Below are 13,066 nucleotides of genomic sequence, written 5' to 3'. Positions count from 1 at the left end.
TTGGTGGTTTACACTGGTCTAATGCTGTTTTGTACTGGTCTAATGCTGGTTTACACTAGCCTAATGCTGGTCTATGCTGGTCTAATGCTGTTCTGTACTGGTCTAATGCTGGTTTACACTGATCTAATGCTGATCTGTACCTGTTTGAAACTGGTTTACACTGGTTTAATGCAGTTCTGTACAGGTCTAATGCTAGTTTACACTGGTCTAGTGCTGGTCTGTACTGGTTTATTGGTGGTTTACACTGGTCTAATGCTGGTCTGTACTGATCTAATGCTGGTTTACACTGGTCTAATGCTGGTCTGTGCTGGTCTAATGCTGGTTGGTACCAGTTTGAAGCTGGTTTACAGTGGTCTAATGCTGTTCTGTACTGGTCTAATCTTGGTTTACACTGGTTTAATGATGGTCTATACTCATCTAATGCTGGAATATACTCGTGTAATACTAGTTACAATGGTCCAATACACTGCTTTAATGCTGGTTCTTGTTGATCTAATACTGGTTAACACTGGTCTCATGATTCATGCTGGTCTAATGCTGGTCTTTTCATGGTCTATAGTCATCTGGTGTTAGTTCAAGTTGAGTGGTAGCAGTTTCAGTAGTCAGTATTTGACATGTTTGAATACATTTCTTAAGCTGTTTTGGATCAATTATAGTAACATAAACATATGACTGGTGGGTTTAACTTCAAAGCAAGTTAAGCACAATAAAATTTTGTCATTATTTTTACAGGCCATTTATATTGTTGTCTGTACCAAGGTTTGTGTACTTTCTGACATTACAAAACTTTGAGATCCTTAAAGAGACAAAAATCAAGTACCCATTCTTTTTCATTAAAAAAAATAAAAAATTCTGTATTTGTTGAGATATTTCTAGGTTAGGCAGGAAGTTTTTCTGAAGACTCCCAGTCCATATTCTCCTGGGACTTGGTAGTTTAATAGTTGATCGTAACCGTAATAAAAATCTAACTTGGTCGTCTGTCCACTAGAATGTCCATCTACTCCCATTGTTAGTGTTTATGGCTTATGTATATAGCTCTGCTGTATTTGTGTGTTGTTTCATTACAAAAACAAAGAGTATCCTCTAGTGGCACAACTTGAAAACTACTTAGTTTTTAACATTTCTACTGTTTCCATGTAAATAGACATCTTTTTTTAAAATGTTGCTGTGTAATGTAAACTTTTCTGAAGCAAAGATGCAAAAATGATGCATTTTCAGTTGAAACAGTCGTTGTGTTGTTCAACACCACTAAAGTCGGCACCACTGAAAATCTGGCTCCAGGTTCAATAATCTCCAGAGAGGGAGGATTAAATCTGTCAAGTCAGACAAAGAGATGTCTGATGTCTCCATCCATGTTGGAGGTAAAAGAACGTGAGCTGTGTTGTCATATCACTTATTTTATCCAAAGTATAACAGTATGAATACACTGCTGAGTCATGTAAGGACCACTCAGCTTCAGAGAATATTACCTTTTGAGGAAACATCCATCCATTTTGTCCCACTTATGCGTTTCGCGGGGGTGTCAGTCTGAGCACTGCTACCCAGATCACGAGCTAGCCGAGCAAACAGCTTGTGTGAAATCACATGAATAGCCTGATCCACTTTGATAAGTGAAAGGTTCCTCTGACAGGGCCCTGGCTAGCTCAGTTGGTAGAGCATGAGACTCGCCATCTCAAGGTAGTGGGTTCATGTCCCATGCAGTGCCCCAGCTTCCCGTGGGCTCACCACCCACAGGAAAGGTTCTTAGTCGATGCAATGTGATCTTGGTGACAGTGCTCAGACTGACACCCCCATGACCCGGAAACGGATAAGTAGGAGAAAATGGATGGAAGTTCCTCTGACCAGCTTTCAAATGTGAAAACGTCATGATCAGTTGCACGAACGAACGAACGAACTGTTGGGGCTGAAGATTCCATGAACTCCTCCAGAGGTTTCTCGCCCGAAGGAAAAACACCAGCAACAATGAACAGGCCATAAAACAGCAGGGGAGCGAGCCAGACCCCGGAAGTGGCCAATGAGGATGCTCGAATCCGACCCGAACACCACAGGGGTCCGAAATTCTAGCCTGGGTGAAACTTCTCCGACCAAATCTCTCGGCTTCTCAACTGACCATCGAGGGAGACACAAGTCTCTGCTTGCCTCAGGATGGTAAAGAGAGCAAAAGAACAGAAGAAACACCAAGCCCAGCCCGCTGGACGAGCAGGACCCAGTTTGGACTACATCTTCTGTTTTCCTCTATTTTTCCTGTTTTTGGGGGATTCGGGAGGCCAGAGCCATCGTCTCCTCTCCAAAATCACCCTCTCAGCTGTCTACTCCTGCAGCGTAAGCCAAGTCTCTGAATTCAGGACGCTGAACCCGGTAACAACCAGTTACCACAGCCTCACAGAACCAACAGCACCACGGACGGTGCTGTCCAGAACCAAACCACGAAGGGTAAGAGCTTTTGTCTGGGCAGAGAATAGTTGTTCTGTTAACCTGCAATGTGTGTTTCAATGTGCCGCTGATAAGGCCGCAGCATCTCATGTTGTTTGTGTATGCGCATTAACACGCACCAACCAAGTCCATGACTCTGGTTTTCCACCTCAGAACCAGAGGTCCAAGTGAGCGCCAGGCCCACTGGGAGCTCTGTGTGGAGGAACCAGGGTTCAGAACCGAGCATCGCAAGAATTCTCTGTATTTCTCTTCTCTCCCCCTCTTCCACTAACCCGCAGCCACGCGCCCCCCTTAACCGATCAAGATAAGGTCACACAAACTGCATGTAACAACTGCATGTTATCTGCTGCAGAGCAGATCTGTCTTGATCACAAGAGTTCTGACTGCAGGTCCCGACCTCCACTTAGGACTCCAGTGCTCAGAACCGGGCCAACGGAACCGCCCGTTCGTTACGCCCTCGGTAGACTAACTTGCTCCGAGACCGCCCTCACGCATGCGCGCTCGACGGACGTCTTGTTTATCTGGCCGCTAAGCAACCGCCGCGTCCCCAGAAAGAGCGAGTCAAACGCCTCTAGTGGTTGCGTGGGTCATCGCAATCCCTCTTAACATCCACCTGGTGGACACATCAGGTCATTGCGCTCTCCCTCTGCGCACCGCCGCACGCCCCTAGTGGTCGTCACAGTCACCGCATTGACCCGCCGACGTCTGCCTCCACCTGGTGGACGTTCAAGGTCATTACACCTCCTCACATTGACCCGAAGACTTCTGCCTCCACCTGGCGGACGTTCGAGGTCATTACACCCCCTCGTCGCTCCAGACCACGCACACACACACACACACACACACACACACACACACACACACACACACACACACACACACTCTTTGTACATAGTGTTTGCTGTTTAATAGATTAGATCTCTGTGTTAGATGTCGTTTGCTATTTGAATGTGTTGATTTATGAGATGATTTCAGAATTATTTATGAATTAATACATTTTTATTAATAAACGCCTGTTAACTGAATTGAACGATTCTTGGTGATTATTGTGTATTTATTGTTGACAATTCACTGGTTTGTAACAGTCTGTGCTCGGATCTCACACCTTCCAATTTATTTAAGATTGTTATATTTTATGCATAAATATTAACTAACTTAAATAAACTCATTACAAACGAGACTGATATTTTGGTAGTAGTTATTTCCAGTTTATCTGGTGGTGCCCCGATTTATTATTAATACATAAATAAGAAATTTATGCAAATTAATAATTTCTTTATTAATAAATTATTTTTGATAATTTATTCATTTTTTTGTTTTTAAAGTAATTATTCAATTACTTCAGGAGTTGTTAATGAGTAAATGACCGTTTACTTCCATTAATAATTTCAATTTTTCATAAATTACTTCCAGTGATTTATTACTTTTAGTAATCTATTACTTACAGTAATTATATGCTAAGAACCAACCATAAACCCCAACAGAACGAACGAACGAACGAACGAACGAACGAACGAACGAACGGCTTTTACTGGAACTGAGGTTGCTGTGAAACGGACAGTTAACCAGCCCCGTTTCATTTCTAATGTGTACACTGCTGTAATATTGCAGTTTGCAAACTTTGTTACATTAAATGAATAGAAATGCTTTATTGCCTCATTGTATCAGGAACCTGTTAAGGTTGTTTTTTCTCAGCCAGAGCATGATGAGTTCGGGAGATGTCTTTAATTAATTTCAATTCAGTTCAATTTTATTTACTATTGGCATCAAACACAACACAGTCATTTCAAGACACTTTTAAAGAGAAAAACCAACAAGGTGTATATCCTCTTGAACAAGCAGAGGAGACAGTGGAAAGAAGGGAAACTAAATTTTAAACTGAAGAAACCTGCAGAACCATACACAAAGGTTGAGACTTAATACTGTTTCAGTTGGGGTGAGAGGATAGAAAGAGAGAAAAGGAGAGGACAGACTGTGGGGAAGGAATCAAATCTCTTTAACCTCTTCTTGGACCAGTTCACATATTTAGCAAGGGTACGTTTACACTATGTTCCCGGCAGCCACGGCGGCCCCGTTTGCCCGAAACATAGTGCGGCGTGGGATTTTCAGGAATTCTGAGGAAGGCGTGGCACATTTTTCACATTCTGTCAAGGCTTTCTACGGATGAAATGTGGACGTCGGGCCATTTTGAAGCATGTTTACGCCCCAAAGGGCCACCAAAAGTGAAGGCAATCATTGTATCCTGAGTCTTTAGCTAGGTGCATACATACCTCTTGATTTCGTTTTCGGTGGCAGAGCTTGTAGAAGGTGTTCTGTCGTTAATTGCTCATACTCGAATGAAACTTTTTTTTCGGGACAGGCTTCCTCCAGACCGTGCGCGCCATGGCAGACCGAAGTAGAACGCAACGCGTTGGGTCCTCAAACCGTCAGACGCCGGGATAAGCCGTGATTGAACGTGATGAAACTACTACCATACACTGTAAGTACGCCGTGAGAACCGACGTAGCGCAGCGCGACGTGATAAAACGCGAAGCAACCGTGAAACAACCGTGATAGAACGCGCACTCAACCTCACCTTCTGTAAGCCTCCCGTCCCACTACGGACCGCCGACAAGTTCTATTACGGCCAATTACGTGCGACCACGTTTTGTGACGTTCATCCCATTTTGTTACGGGCTACTCCCGGAAGTTTCTCATCCGTGCCATGGCTGCCTGGTAAATCTTTTGACAGTTTTAAAATCTGGCACAGCACCCACGAAAATCACGACCTGTTACGTTTGCCCATCCCGTCCCCCTGTGTTGTCCCACGTCCATCCCGCTTTGTTCATGGTGGCCTGAAATGGGGCTGCCGTGGCTGCCAGGAACAAAGTGTAAACGTACCTTTACTTTCACTTCTCATTTCTCCCGTGACCCTGAACTGGATAAGCGAGATAGAAGATGGATGGATGGACTTGTCATTTCTTCCAAACTGATTTTTATAAAGTGATATTGGCCATAAAATACACAAATCAACCCTCATGATAATACAAAAGGTCCTAATTTGCACCCTTAGTTTGAACAAGCTTCTCTTTTTAAAGTGATGGGCTGTGAGCATAAGTGAGTGTATGGTCATTGCCAAACAATGCTGCTACTGAGGCCACGTTTACACGTAACTGCGTACTCATGGGGCAGCATGGGTTGGTTGGTAGAGCGGTCGTCTCCCATTCGGAAGGTTGCAGGTTCTGCCTGCCTCCATGCCAAAGTGTCCTTGGGCAAGACACTGAACCCCAAACTGCCTGGCAGTGTGAGAGTGAGTGGTTGATGGTGGTCGGAGGGGCTGATGGCACTGATTGGCAGCCCTCGCTTTCGTCAGTCTACCCCAGGGCAGCTGTGTCTGTAGTTTACCACCATCAAGTAAGGAGCGAATGAATAATGCAATGTAAAGCGTCTTTCAGTGCCCTGGAAAGTACTATATAAAGACTATGCATCATCATTATTATTATTATTATTATTATTATTTAAAAGACTGTGCTATTTCTCTGCCTTTGAACCTTGCATTTACACATAAATGCAGCTACGAGTCACAACAAACAATGATTTCTGAAAATTCTGGCCAGTGGGGATTTGGAAAAACTGTGGGTTTCTGTTTGTATCTAAAGAGAGGTAGGTGGCGATTTAGTTCACAATATGGATGAAAGCGTCATTGGCATCATCTGTGTGTGACCTGTGTTTACAGTTTGCAAAGTAGCTTTGAACCAGGTATATATGCAGTTCATGTAAATTACTTTTATTTTTGATAAACAATCAGGTGTAAATTAAGATTTTTTTGTAAACGAAGAGAGAGAAATATCTGTTTTTGTAAAAACTTGGTATGTGTAAATGTAGCCTGAGTTGTATATGGGGGAGTTTGTTATGCCTATTGGACAATGAATAGTAGAATGAAGGTAATCAAAAGTGTGGGAACAATGGTTTACAGAAATCTAATGAAAAAGTCAGAGACTTTTTGAGCTAGAAATTTTAATTTTTGGTTGGACAGACAACACAGCTAGAGCTTTCCTTCCTTGGTTTATTTCCCAGGTGACCAGCTGGGTAACTGCATGCAGGTGATTTCTCATGTGAAATGTGGTTCAGTTCTATTTGCCCTCAGGATGGACTTGCAGGGTCATTTTATCAGACTGCTGAGTCTGCACTGTTCGGTGGATACATTTGAGTGACCAATTATTTTTGTTCTGAGTCTGAACTCTACTTTAAATTAATTATAATAAGCTGTGAGTGAAGACAAATAAACCATGACAAATAGGGGGGAAAAAATATTATTTCTCCAAGCAAGGAATTCATTAATGTGTTAATAATGATTCGTGTTTCTGTGTTGCTCAGGTTCTCTCTTCATGGCCCCAATGTCTCTAAAACCAACCTGCCACTTCACAGAAAAACAAACGTCTCACAGTCAATAGAAGTTTTTACACATTTATGAGGCTGAGCTGCCACCGTGTGGCCAAATAAGGACATAACAGCTCTAGGAGTCTCTTCTGTTTATTGTTTTGACACTGAAATTAAAATGTAGCTGATATATGAAAGATGAGCCACATTACTGGTATAAAGAAACAACACTGCAATAAGAGCATTTGTAACACTTGAGGCAGGTTTGTGTACTTCACTTAAGAAAGTGATTAAAATGGAAACTAAACCAAAATCGACTAAAACCTCTAATGAAACATAAAAAAAAAAACCTGATAATGAAATTAATGTAAAATTAATACTTCAGGATAGAAATAATTCTGCAGACTCGAGGGCAAAGTTTGGGGGGGGGGGGGGGGGGGGCTTTCTTTGATAGAAATTTATAGGTTTTCATAAGAATAGCGATAATAGTGCATGTTTTTAATCAACTGCATAAAAAAGCACTGAAAGCAACCAAACAACTCATACTGTAAAAGATAGGATTTACTCCTGAACCTATATTTTTGAATTTTGCTTGTTTTGACTCCGTTGTGATCTTAATTTTTGATGGATTGCAAACAAATCTATTTCTTGAATCAGATAAATCACCAAAACCCTATATTTGTATAGTGAAATGAAGTGTATCAGTTAAATTAGTTTAGAATACTGAAAAGTCTAAATTCGAACTGCCATCACTGCATTCAAATAAAACATACATTTTCAAGTATGAGATGGCAGAAACTGACAGAAAGTACCAGAACAGACAATAAAGAGAGAGAGAAAATGATGACAAAACAAAGTCAGAAAACCATTGACTTCAAAATGCTGTGGTATGAAAATGAGTGATGGTCATCATGTTGATGCTTGTATCATTGCAACAGGCTCAAACTGGATTCAGTCCACTTTTAGTTTGAAAGCAGTGAGACGTTTCACTTCCTGTGTGATATTTGTAGCTTCACAGTTTACTTTCTTCTCTCCAAGGTAACCAACCTGTATACACAGACAACGTGTAGACAGATGTGTGAAGTACAGCAGATAGATGGATGGATGGATGGATGGATGGATGGATGGATGGATGGATGGATGGATGGATGGATGGATGGATGGATGGATGGATAGATAGATAGATCTGTTTGAGCTCCTCTCAGGTATGTTTTCAGCTCTTATTGTACATACTGTGAAACTAGGTGATAATCTTAAACCAGTAGAGACACTATATACATTGAGTGATTTTAAAGGAATTATAACTTTGTAAGGATTTACGCACCTAAAAACACTTTAAGTGATTTTGATAACGTAGAGCATTGAATGTCCATTTTTTTTATCATTTCATTTTGAAATTGATCGTAGTAGATTCATTTTTATGTTGAATTATATTTAAAGAAACACTGTGTTGTGAAGTAGCTGAGATCATAAACATGACCCCACCGTTGCAATTAGTCACTTCACATCTTTTTAACTGTAATCTAACACTGTGCATGCCTGCCTGCGTACGTGCGTGTGTGCGTGGGTGCGTGCGTGCGTGCGTGCGTGCGTAACCTGAGAACACACTCCCCCAGTGGGGTCTGATCTACTTTGTGGGCTCCAACCTGCTGCTTCCTCTCAGTGTCTGAATTTTATTTAAGTGACCGGAGGATCAACGCCACTGTGAGGTTGAGCAGCTCAGAGCCAATGAGGGGGCTTTTCCACCAGAAAGAACCAGGTGCTAGTTCGGAGCCAGGGCCATGCTTAGCACCAGTTCTTTGTCTTTTCACTGCCAAAGCCGCGGCCAAACAGGGGCTAAACTGGTGCTACGCTGGCTCCACTTAAGCCCCGTTTCCACAGCGCCCCTTGGTACCGGTACAGGACCTGTGGTAACTGTTTGGTGTGTGTTTCCACTGTCACAGTTACCGATACCAACAGGTGCCATTGGTAACCATTTCTCGCTACCCCTCGCTACCCCTCCGTTTGGGATACCAGGCGCAACCTCCCGGATATGAGGGGGAGGAGCTTCAACACTGTCGTCTGCTGATTGGTCTGTGACAACCCAACCGCTACTCTACCGGCAAGCCCGCCGTTTCAAATCAGTAAAGAAAGTGAAGAATGGATCCTTGGACGACTGAAGAAGTGCAATTGCTCCTCTCCATAATCGGAGAAGAGCAAATTCAAAAAGAGCTAGACGGGGCAGTAAGGAATGAGAAAACCTTCAGGGCGGTGTCGGAGAGGATGAGGTGTAACGGCTTTAGTAGAAGTCCTGCACTGGCGGTGGTTGGACGCCATGGACCAAATTTATGGCCACAGACCGGCCAGTCAGGGAAGAGAAGCCGGTTTGGACAGCGCCACGGCCCTGCTGGAGTCTCTGGTGGAGGGAGATGGTAAGTTTTTAAACTCTGAAATCCATGCTTTTTGTATTCACGCGAGGCGCGAGCCTGTTAGCTTTAGCATGCGGCTATGCTAGTTGCTTTAGCACGCGGCTTTTAGCTAGTGAGCTTCAGCCCCAGTTATCGGCGCAGTCTGAACGTGTGGTTTGTTTACATTTCTGCAGGAGGAAGTGAGTCGATGGGTGAGGATTTCACCTCCCCTGGACCCAGTAGTGTGGAGGGGCGGTGCAGCACACCGTCACTCCCAACCCCATCACCACCAGCCTCACCACCTCGTCCAGGGGTTGGGAATGTGTCGCTCCAGCAGCGCCCGGGTAAGGAGTAGCTTTTACATGTTGTTATTGCAGTACTGGTATTCTGTTAAGTAGAAGTATATACATGCACCATTACATTGAATACTGTGATAAATACCTAACAATGCACAGCACAAATGATGCAGAGTACTGATATATTTTCTGCTGTTTTTGCAGCTGGATGTTTATATTATTATTTTCATGCTTAACGTCACTCAACAACAGATTATGATCAAACAATTAAAGTGCAGAGCAGCGAGGTGATAGGCTCCACCCTGGCAGTGTCTTCCCACACATCCTTGTGACGTTTCAAGCTGCATATTCACTGTTTTGTATATTTATACTTCTGTGAAGTGTCCTTGAGTACTGTGAAAGGCGCTGCCAAATTAAATGTATTATTATATTGTTACTGTCCAATGCAAAGTTCTTTCGCCGTTTGCTGTTTAGGCAGGAGGAGGCGGGAGCAGCAACACCACCACCTGACAGAGCTCCTGAGGGAGATGCAGGCCTCAGATGAGCGGGAGGCACACCTCAATAGGGAGTTTCAGCGCCAGCAAATGGAGCAGCGGGAGCGTACACGTCTGGAGGAGGTCCGGGCCCGCCAGGAGGAGAGGCAGGAGGAACGGCGCCAGGGGGTGGCTTTGCTTGCCCAGGCCCTGGGAGCCCAGCATGGCACAGGGCCAAATGAATAGCCGGTTCAAATATGTAAATAATATGTTCAAATATGTAAATAATATGTTCCAATAAATAGTTTTTTCATACCCCAATATGCGCATCTACTTTTTGGTCAACACTTGTGATGTGCTGGAGGTCTCCACTCTGACTGTGGTGTGAACTGAGCCGTATTTTGTGAGGAAAAAGTTTGGAATGAAAACTTGTTACAATTCAGATTATTTTTTCTGTCAGATGCTTTCAGAAAGACTTGTATGGGGTTGTTAGCAGTGAGCTTTCTGATTTGTTTGGTTTGTAGATGGACAACAAGGGCACAAAGATCAGTGTTGCAGATTTAATGCAGCCTGAAACAAGTAGAACAAGAAAAACAAAACTAACTCGGGTAACAGTAACAGGTTTTTGAAATAACACAACACCAAACAGGTTCTTCAAATATATACAGCTCTATTTACAAATACTTCATGCATTTAGGACATCGCCGGACACACTCTCCCACACAGGTAGCGAAAGGTCTCTTCAGACATCCGGAAGTTCTGCAGCCACTGTGTGCTTGTGAAGCCAGGCACTATCCTCTCCCACCAGTCGTTGCTTCGAGTGACAGCCCAACTTGTAGGCCTGTGGCGGTGTTGTTGCAGCGCTGCCAGGATGACCTGGGAGACATAACAGCACATTTATACACATTTAAACATCAATCTATTTCTATTTTATATTGTATTTTTAACTTTTTCTAGTTTCTGCTGTGTGTGCTTCTTTCTTTTTTACTATCCTGTTGTGAGATAAATAAAGGATATCTTATCTAATCTTAATTAAAAGCCAGTGATATAAGACAATTGGAAACACTTTTAAAATAATAAAAAAGCCCAGTATGAGGCTTCCCGTTTTCGGTAACACATAATCAAAAAAGGGGAAAAGGACATAATCATAATTACTGGTGAAATTTATCTCTTCCCAATAACTACAATAAACTAAAGGAAGTACAAATGGCTTCTGCAGCGGTAAAACAACTACTAGTAGTAACTATTGAAAAAACAACATTTTTATGAAGGTGACATTTTAATGGCTGATTAATCATGAGGTGCATTTTAGACATGTAATGGAGTAAAAACTACAGCTAATTGGGGCCAAACGTCATGGGGTGAAAGTAAAAGTATGCTCTATATTTTCACTGAAGTAAAGTACAGTTACCCGGTTGCGTCGCCTCTTTCTTCTCTCCCGCAGTCGTCTCTCCTCCTCCTCCCATCTCTCCTCCTCCTCCCGCCTCTCCTCCTCACGGCTCTCCGGTTTTGCAAGGAAGCAAAAATCCAGAAGAAAACACACGACGATCTCATAGTCCTCCATGTTTGTTCCTCGAGTTCTCCCGCGTTGACCGCTGCGTAATGGCGTCACATCCTGTGTGATTACGCGGCCGTTCATAACCCCGCCTACATTTCAAACCGTTACCCGTGTAATGGAAACGCGGCACTGATACGGGTCTGGTTACGGATAGTAACCGGTACCGGTACCAAGGGGCACTGTGGAAACGGGGCTTTAGTTGCTGGGCCAGAGCGAAGCTAGACCGGGGCCAGACGCATCATCAGGTGGGGGTGGAGTTATCGCTGGAGCTATTCTTCTCTGATCTCTGGTCCCTTTGAAATGCTAGGTCTCAGTTCATTTACAAACAGGAGGAACAACAACAACAAACCAGCCATCATATTAAGGTTTGTCAACAGGAAGCACAAAACGGAGCTCCTGAAACAAGGGAGGAAATTGAATGTGTTGGATGCGTACATCAATGAACATCTGACATAGAGGAACACAGACATCGGAGGTGATCCGCGACATCGAGGACCTGGAGAGGTACAGTTGCAAGAAAAAGTATGTGAAGCCTTTGGGATTACTTGAATTTCTGCATAAATTGGTCATAAAATGTGTTCTGCTCTTCATGGAAGTCACAACAATAGACAAACACAGTCTGCTTTAGCCAATACCACCGAAAACATTATAGGTTTTTTCATCTTTTTATTGAACACATGTAAAAATTCACATTTGAAAGTTGAACTCTGTGTGGAAAAGAAAAGGAATGTAATTGTAAGCTGCATTTCTAGAACACCGGTTCCAACTTGGAAATATCCAGGGATTGGGTTGAAGTCCCATTAACAGCTTCATGTCAGAAGGTCTTGTTTATCTGTGGGGACTTTAATATCGATCTACTGAACCCAAATAATCACAAATCAACAATAGAGTTTATCAATACAATGTACAGTCCGAGTCTTTATCCTAAAATCACCAGACCCAGTAGAATCACGTCTCACAGTGCCACATTATTAGATAATATATTTACAAACCTAATAGACAATAAAACAGTAAGTGGATTATTAATGATATAAGTGGCTATCTACCAGTTTTGGTCATGTATGATAGCTGCTACAGGAGAGAGGACAACAATTTAAAAGAATGAAGACAGAAGAGACAAATGCATTTAAAGAAGATCTGTGTAAACAGAACTGGGAGTCAGTTTTAAATGAAGGCAATATTGACTAAGCCTATTAAACATTTTTATATACCTTCAAATGATAGAAACTGTCCAATAAAGAAATACACCAAAAAAAATAAGAGGAAACAAGAGGACTGCAAAATGCCTGTTAAAAAAAAAAAAAAGAACACACTGTATTGAGAATTCATATATTCAATATAGAACGGAGGCAGCTGAGAGCAAATACAAAATATATAGAAAATGAACTGACAACTAGTTTACAAATATCAAAACATATTGAATAGTACCATTAGAAACAGCTCAACACAAAGTACTTACCCTCAATATTTTACTAATAACGAAAAGGATATTGACAATATGAATGATGTGGTTAATGACTTCAACAGGTACTTTGTAAATGTTGGACTGAATCTGTCTAA

The 13,066-nt window shown here is 42.5% G+C and overlaps 1 long non-coding RNA gene across 1 annotated transcript; it reads left to right on the top strand.

Annotated features, from left to right (window-relative positions):
• The first annotated feature begins 9,120 nt into the window (after positions 1–9,120).
• On the top strand, positions 9,121–10,066 carry LOC308110603. The gene is made up of 3 exons (XR_013935399.1): positions 9,121–9,203; positions 9,374–9,523; positions 9,950–10,066. It is a non-coding gene; the product is annotated as an uncharacterized lncRNA (long non-coding RNA).
• The last annotated feature ends 3,000 nt before the right edge of the window (positions 10,067–13,066 follow it).

The sequence above is a fragment of the Lipophrys pholis genome (genome assembly GCF_963383615.2).
Source record: "Lipophrys pholis genome assembly, chromosome: 6".
In the NCBI taxonomy this organism is placed as follows: Eukaryota; Metazoa; Chordata; class Actinopteri; order Blenniiformes; family Blenniidae; genus Lipophrys; species Lipophrys pholis.
Note: the sequence above shows the minus strand (reverse complement) of the source record. Positions and strands in the feature narration are given on the sequence as shown.